Consider the following 8,665-nt stretch of genomic DNA (forward strand, 5'->3'; position numbering starts at 1 on the left):
TGACTACAAAATGCCAGTGAAGGCCTTCTCTGTGCCTGTGGTCCATGCTGATGGACATGATCCATCCTGACCAGACTTACATGGTGCCTGTGTGTTCCATTTTCAACAACTTGTACCTCCTGGGGCTAGCATGCTGGGAGGGCCTTGCTCTCCTATCCCTAGACCAGGAGAAGGGGTTTGAGACTGGATCATGGGTACCTCACAGGCATGCTGCCGGCCTTTGGCTTCAGGCCCCACTTCATGTGGGCTCTCCAGGTGCTGCACACCTGTTCAGAGTGTTTGGTCATGCTCAACTGGACTCTGAGGGAGCCCATCCCATTCAGGAGAGGGGTGCCAGGCCAGCTGTACGCCTTAGCTCTGGAGCCCTTCCTCATTCTCCTGCAAAGGCTGGTGGTAGGGTTGATGCTCCAGGAACCGGGGGTGTGGCTGGTACTGTCAGCCTATGCTGATGATGTACTCCTCACAGTCCAGGCCTCAGGTGACCTGGCACAGGTGGAGGCCTGCCAGGCATTGTACTCACAGACACTGCAGTCTCCTGCCCCTACTGCGGACAGAGGCAGACCCTGGCGCACATGACCCTCGAGTGCCCCAGGCTGCAGCCCCTCCACCTCCACCTCCAGAACCTCCTCCTGAGGTTCTGGTTGAACTTTACCCCCACCTTTTTATTTTTGGACACTGTATCCATGGCCCCACCAAGTCCTGGGACCTCCTGGTCAACCTCCTCCTGGCCCTGGCCAAGTGGCCCCTGTACAATACCAGGAAGGAGGCTCTCACTGGGAAGTTACCTGGAGACTGCAGGGCTGCTTTTCTGTCACTTGTCTGTGCACATTTTTGGTCAGAACACCAGTGGGTAGCATTCACTGGCTTCTTGGATGCCTTTGAGGACCAGTGTGTGTGGTCTGGGGGGCTTTGCTGTCCCCCTCAGGCACATTTATTTTCATGTTTTGACCCTTTGACCCACACAGCACGCCTATGCTGTCATTGTCATTAGTTGTCCCAATAATTTAGTTTTACCACTCGTTCATTAGCCCCACATGGGGTTACTAGTTAGCCCAGTGGGCCTTAGGGCCCATGGTATGATTGTTACAGATAGACAGGAGCTTCCGGGGCCTGGCCAATTGGTATCTTGGGAAACTACCCCTTGTGTCAGCTGGAATGCTGAATCAGCCCCAACTCAGAGTTCCTTGCACCCTCTACCCACTGCAGCAGTCTGGCAGTGGTGGCTGCTGCCGTGCTATGACCTGCTGCCACCTGTGACAGCATGTGGTCCCAAGCCTGCATGCCTGCCAGACCTGGAAAGGGACTGTACATGCACAGCAGAGGTATCTGCACCTCTTGGCCAGCTGCCAGTAGACTGTGGCTGCAGAGTTGGCCTCTGTGCTGCACTACTGCAACGTGTGCTGCTGCCTTCCCATTTATCACCTGGCAGCTATCACCTGGAAGATGTTCTCAGTGTGGTGGTCTGCTTTGAACTGTCAAAGCATGTCCTCTGGCCCCAAGTGGCCAAGACATCAGACACCTTCAGCTGGGTCTCACGTGCCAGCCCTGAGCAGGCTCCTTTGCCTGGGTCCTGCCACCTGCCTCACTCGCAGGAATCCTGGTGTTCCCTATTTAAAAACTACAAAAACTCTAATAGAAAAAAATCCCAAATTCACTCTTTAAAATACCCCAAAATCCATGTTCTTTCACATTTAAAACAAAAGAGCGAGAGAGATCAGTTGGGCAAAGCTTTATTGATATATTTACTATGTTAAAGAAATTTAGAAGCCTACTAGTGTCACCTATCATAATAATAAAATAAATTCAAAATATCTACATGTTTTGAAGTTTGCTTTTGGTTTTCTTATCATATAAGAATTAGAGCTTCCCCTGTCCCCCTCACTAACTAGGATGTAGGGACAACTGCCACTGCAGCCACAGTTCCTGCTAGCAGGTCTCATCCTGTCTGGCACCTGGGCATGATAGGTATGCGATGGGAGGATGTGGGATTTTAAGGAGTGGGGTGGGAAGAGGTGTGGGGGGATGCAGCTGGTTGTGTGGGTGAGTGTTGAGGGATGTGGGGGTGTGGCATGTGTGGGTCAGCGTAGGGGGTTTTGGGGGGAACGTGGGTGTGGGTGGGCTGCTCAGGAGGGGTGGGTCCCCTGTCCCCCATAGGGCACAGCCCCACCCCCACAGCATATATACTGCCCTGTTGCAGGGCCCCAGCTCCCTCCACTGGGCCCAAGCTCCCCCCTGCAGGGCCACAGCCACCCCACAGGGCCCACAGCTCACTCCTGAAGCAGCAGTGCCTATGCGGTGCTCAGGGCCTGTTGCTGTCAGAGCTACCCCATGGTACTGCACATCCCCAGCCGCCTCAGAGCTGGCACCACCTGTGCCACCTGTCATGGGTGTGACCCAGCTTGGCACCATGCTGCACAGGGATGTGCACCTTTCTGCAGCCCTTGGCTGCTTGGGCTGTCACCCAGGGACTGGTGCCACTCGCAGGGACCATGTGTCATGCTGGGCTGGGTCTTGCCTCCATGGGCCCCATGCACCAGTGGTCTGGGCCGGTTCCATGGAGGTAGGACTCAGCTTGGCATGACACGCAGTCTCTGCAAGTGGAGCCGACCCTGGGTGACAGCCTGAGTGGCCCAGGGCTACAGAAAGGCATGGCCCTGTTTGGTGCAGTGCTGAGCGGGGCCACACCTGCACCAGGGGGCACAAGCGGTGCTGGCTCTGAGGTGGCCAGGGCCACACTCTGCCATGACACACCATGCCGTGCCATGCTGCACTGTGGTGGGGCTGGCAGTTGTGGGCCCTGAGCACCCTATGCCCGCTGCTGCTGTGGGGGAAGGCTGTGGGCCCAGCCGGCAACCCACAACCCCTGTGGGGGACCCACAACCCCCCCACATACACAACTCCCCCACAGTTGCCACGCACAAGCACAGCCCCCCAACACCCACACTCTCTCCCCACAGTCCCTACTTACTCTTGACAGGACCCAGGTCCTGGTCATGATGGATCCTTGCCATGCTTCTGCTTGTCCCCGTATACTAAGGGTGTATGCCCCATGTGCTGGAGCAGCAGAAAAACACAGAGAGACACTAGCCAAAAACCAGAGTGTCTGTCTGGAAGACCAGCCTCCAGGTTATCTCAGGGCATGGTCCAGGACCGTGCCCTGCCCTGCTTTTTGCCCCTGCTTTTTGCCCCTGTTTTTTGATACCTGGATATCCAGGTATCAAATTTTGAGCCCACACTGCAAATATGCAGCATGGGGATCATTTTTTCATTTGCAGTGTGCCTCTTGCAGTGTCTCAAACTGGTCTGGAATGCTACAAGAGGCATCTGCATGCTCATCTGGATGCACCCTCACAGGGTTAAAAATCTGTTGAAAATTAACAACTGTTTTTTCTGCTTTTTTTCTTTTTTTTCTGTTATACCTGAATACTGAATGCCAATGGAAGAAGGATCAATAAAATAATCCAAATAAGATACACTTCCAAGCAGCCCTTTATAGTTTACTTTTAAACAACTTAGATATCCATGTGATATTGTATAGCCTTGAAGTTTATACATTTACTGAGAACAATTGAGACTTACACACATTGCTATGAATATAAATTTCATTAAAGATCATATGGTAGATAGAAGACAGTTGTCCTGAAATGGTGAAATTTATACAGTTTATAGTTATTGACACAATTCACTACATTCTGTAGCTATTTTATTATCTATCTTAAGGTCTTATACTACCATCCATCAATGCAATATCTGACAAAAGACACTGAAAACTATATCTGTGTTTATGGTATATCTGATTTCCAGCATAGATCATATTGTTTTAGACCAATATCTCTTAACCTTTGCACGTTATTGACTTTTAATATTAAAACATTTTTTATAATCATAACTCCTTTATGTTTACTATAAAAAGGTAAAAAATATGTATCCATGATAGCGATAATCATACATATTTTTTGGTTAGTAAAGTGAATACTTGACTTGGAAGACTAAAGGTGGGAGGGAAATGGAGTGACAACCTCCTTGTATTTTAATGCAAGAATATTGTAAATGCCTTATGACTCATCTTATTGCCTTTTGTGTTGCCTGCTTGTTCTAGTGGCCTACTGATTAAGAAACAGATTTAGAGTCTGCTCCACTCTACATAGTTTTAACATATAGAATCCAAAGATAGAGAACAAAGGTAACAGATGGAACTTGTCCAGACTTCAGGAAAGTAGTTCATAGGATCAATGTTATATGGACTGAAAATTGGCATAAGCACACATAAAGACCATGGACAAAAGACAGGACAGAGTGGCACCGTACAAATGAATGTGTTCAGAAAGGCATAAGCTTTCACAGGTGACAGATCACCTTGATCAGATAGCATGAATATACCTGATCAGAGACTCTTTCCTGAATGGGAGAGAGAGAGTCATATGTCCTGGAATCCTGGACACATCATGGCCAGAGTCAAAACTCATGACAAGATATGAATTTTGAAGCAAGATCCTGGATCATTTCTTTCTCATCTATGTAAGCATCAGTGATACTGTCAAAAATAATCTTGATCAGATCACAGATGACAACAAAGTTCTGCACTGGAAGACAAAGAAAATGCAGTGCTGGTGCTATTTTTGTCAAAGATCTTTTGTTAAAGATAATGGTCCAGCAGAGGCCATTACATTGTGAAATGCATGGCTAGGAAGGTGAGTTCATTGAACTCTTCCTGGGATCTCTTGAGTATATATTAACAACCGTTACAGCAGCAGGATGTTAACTGCTGTGGTCCACTTGCTTAACCTATGAAAAGTTAGGATGGTATGGCTTGACGGAACAGTTTTTTCCAGGAGGTTAGATGATGCTTTGAAAAGGGATGATCCTGCCTAAAAAAGACCAAGCTAATGAGCAATTAGGAGCAAAGACAAAAGACAAAAGACAAAAGAAGGGGTATAATTCTGAAGAAATTATAAGAAATCACAATAGAGCTAACAAGGTGCAAAAGAAAACAAAACAACAGGAAAGTTTGCAAACTATCTTTGATGTCTATGCGCATGTCTACACATACATTTGATCCAGACTCAATAGACGTGGGTGTAAACTTCTGCAAATTAAGTGCTCCTGGACAGGTGTCTACACATTGAGGGACTACAAAGAAGATTTGCTACTTTTAGCACCAAACTTCCTGCAGCCCTGCAATGGGCTCCTGCTACCACCAGGGAAAGCTACAGGCTCCAGTTGCAGCTGGCAGCAGCTGGCAGCACTCTTCAAAAGCCAATCCCATATGTTGCTCCCTGACCAGCCACTTCCCTGCTCAGAAGCAGTGAGCACAGCACAGGGACAGCAGGTGGCAGCTCTCTCCTTGCCTACACTGCCTCCCCATGCTATGGCTGCTCCAGCCCCTGCCACAGAAGTGACAACTAGTGCCCCAGGCTCCTGCTGGCTGCTGTGCCTCACCCAGCTCCCCTCTATGCAGTGACTGCCTGCCTGGCCACAGCATGCCATCCCAGGGCTGCCACCACCATTGTGCAGCCAATGAGGGGCTTCTGGACACTACCACCAAGGCTGCCATTGCCCTCCTGGGCCTCCATTTCTACCACCTCTGGCACTGCTGTGCCAGCTAGGACTGCTGGCTGCACATCATCCAGCATACCTAGGACAATGAGAAGTGGCTAGGGGCCTTCTTCATGACCAAGGGCCACATCTAGGACCTCCTCCAGCAGCTCCGGCCCCACCTGCAGTGGCAGAACACTGCCATGTGGCCACACCACCCCCTGGATATCCAGCTGGCCCTCACCCTGCTCACGCTGGCCATTCCCACCAGTCTGCACTACATTGGCCACCTGTTTGGTGTGGGCAAGGCCACCACCAGGGAAGCAATTCTGGAGGTGTGTGGTGCTCTCTAAGACATTCTGGAGCCCACTGTGCTCTGTGTGCATGACCCCCTGGCAGTGGTGGTGGGGTAAATGCACTGGGTTTCCTCCGGGGTATCAGAGCCCTGGATGGGACCCACATCCCCATCACCTGCCTGCCCCATAGAGACCACCCTTATTACAGCCAGAGGGGCTTTCACTCCATGGTGCTTCAGGCCATCATGGACCACTGTGGGGCCTTCACACACATGAGCACTGGCTGGGCAGGTAGTGCCCACGATGCCTGCATGCTTCATAATTCCATTCTGCTGGGCCTGGTGGGGAATGCCTGCTTCACACTGGGGGTGCCAGACTTGCATATGTGCACTAGCTGTCCTGTCCCATCTCATCAGGTACCCTGCCTACCTGTTTCTGCCTTGGTTCATGAGGCCCTACACTGGCCACCTGGCCACCTGACAGGCCCACTTTAACTTCTGCTTGGGCCAGACCCATACCCTGATTGAGTGTGCTTTCAGCTGTCTCAAGAGATGCTGGAGCTCCTTCACCACCCACCTCAAGTTCATTGAGAAGAACCTCCCCTGTGTCATCGCCACAGCCTGCATGCTGCATACATCTGTAAGGCCTGGCGGGGAGCTGTTCTGCAAAGCCTGGGTGGAGGAAGTGTGGCAGGCAGAGGATGCCTGGCAGTGGGAGCACTACCCACTGAGGCCTCAGGTGAGCTGCACAACTACCAATAGAAGCTAGAGCACTAGGTGTAGGCGGCCCTGGCCAACCACCTCTTCCCACTCTTGCCCACCTGCACTGTCACCCACAGCCCTGCAACACCCACCCCCAGTGCCAAGCTCACTGCAGACACATCTCAGCAGAGCAAGTTTTTATTCCCCTAACATCAAACAGAGCCCCCTCACTCCCCAACAAACAGAGCACCCGACCCTTCTCAATAAACAGAGCCCCTCTACCACCCAACCCACCCATCAACAATAAAAAACCTTCTTCCACATGAAAACTATTTACAATGTCCTTCAAGGGAAGTCATAGGGTGGGCAGACCTGGGGTGGGGTTACCTAGGGAACAAGCAGCCAGCACCCTGGCCTCTGGCTGTTGCCCCATGGGTGCACGGAGTGTGGCAAGTGGGAGGCTTATCCAGCAATGACTGAGGCAGCTGATGCCTCAATGCTGGTGACTTCCTGTCAGATAGCCAGTGGTCAGGGCCAGCAGGGCTGGCATGCAGTCCTGGCCCTGTTGCAGGAAGCTCCAGATCCACACCCATGTGGAGCTGGGGCAAGCAGCAGGGCAGAGTACAGGCAGGGGTGCTGGGTGGCACTGGACCCAGAGATGGATCCAGGGCAGGGGCTTTGGGTGCTGGAGGTGGCACAGGATCTCCTCCCACCAGGCAGGGGCATGCTGCTGGGTGGCTGGTGATTGCCAGAGGGCAGGCAGGATTAGGGTCAGTGGGTGGCAGCAGGCAGCGGGTGGGGGCAGGGCAGCAGGTGGCATGAAGGTGACTGCCAGGGCCAGAATGGTGTCCAGCACATGGTGGTTGTCTGTAGCCTGCATCCAGGGCCAGGGTGGCATTCTGCTCCTTCAGTAGGTCCAGCTGCTTGTGCTCTAGGGCCAGGTGCTGCTTCAGGAATTTCTGTTCTGGCTGATCCTGAGCATCCTCATGGCTGACATCCTGTGCCCACCAGGCCCATGAGTCTGCCAGATGGTCCTCTGACACTGCCACCACTTGTTGCAGGAGGACAGCATGGTCCTGTGTCCTTCTCTGGTGGAGTCAGAACATCCTCAGGCCTCAGCTGTGGGCAGCAGAGAACCTGAAGCAGCATCCCGGCAGCCAAAGGTGACCTCTCCTATGTGTGCAGCTACAGGACCTGCAGAGCCATGAGACAGAAGCTGTTTGTGTGAGTTTGCAATGTTTATCTGAGAAGATGCTCTGTACCAGGGCTATGAACTGCCCAGCTTCAGATCGGGGGTCAGGCATGCATAAGTGCCCTGGGACCATGGTAAGTTGGGAGGGCAGGTCTGGTCCCAGGAGACCACTGACTGAGCCCCCCATCCCTGCTCACACCCCAGGGGCTGGGACAGGCCAGGTTCACACCTCAGGAGACTGAGACATGCCAGGCTTCTGGCAGCACCTGCTGCTGTGGCTCCAAACTACACTCCTTGGCTGCCACCCTCTCTCCTTCAGGCCAGCTGTTTTCCTGTGTTGCTGTCCAGCCCACAGCATGTGGGCTCAGGGGTCATATGGCTCCCGGATGACTGGGTTGAGGAGCTGCCCACACCCCCACCCTCCCCACAAGGGATCTCTCTGGGGAAATGCCCTGGGGCCAGCTACCCCCCTCCCGCGGTGTGGTGGTGCTGCAACGTGAGCTTGGCCCAGCTGGGCAGTGCACAAGGAGTTGTTGGTGTGGACTGAGAGGTGCCCAACCCACTACACCCTGCTGCAGCTGATAGCCATGGTGCCCTGGGTGCACCTGTGCACTTGGTATGGGACCCTGAGCTACAATAGCATGGGGGGCAAGCCCGGGGTGCCCTGCAATGTGCGCCACTGCTTGGAGGGCTACCCCTGGCAGCACTACATGTGCTTGCCCCCCACAGCTAAGGAGGCCATTTCCACATTCCTTGGGGTGTGAGAGGTCCATGCCTGCCTAGCTCGGGGGGCACGGGATGCTCAATAAAGTTCTGCACTGTCTCCTGCCTCCCTGTGTACAGTGGAGGGGAATCCCTGTCCACAGAGAGTGGCCAGGCTGGGTAGGGAAGGGAGGCAGGGGCAGGGGCAGGGGCAGGGGCAGAGGCAGGGAGGGCCCCCC

Source organism: Alligator sinensis, unplaced genomic scaffold (assembly GCF_000455745.1).
Source record: "Alligator sinensis unplaced genomic scaffold, ASM45574v1 scaffold244_2, whole genome shotgun sequence".
NCBI lineage: Eukaryota > Metazoa > Chordata > Crocodylia > Alligatoridae > Alligator > Alligator sinensis.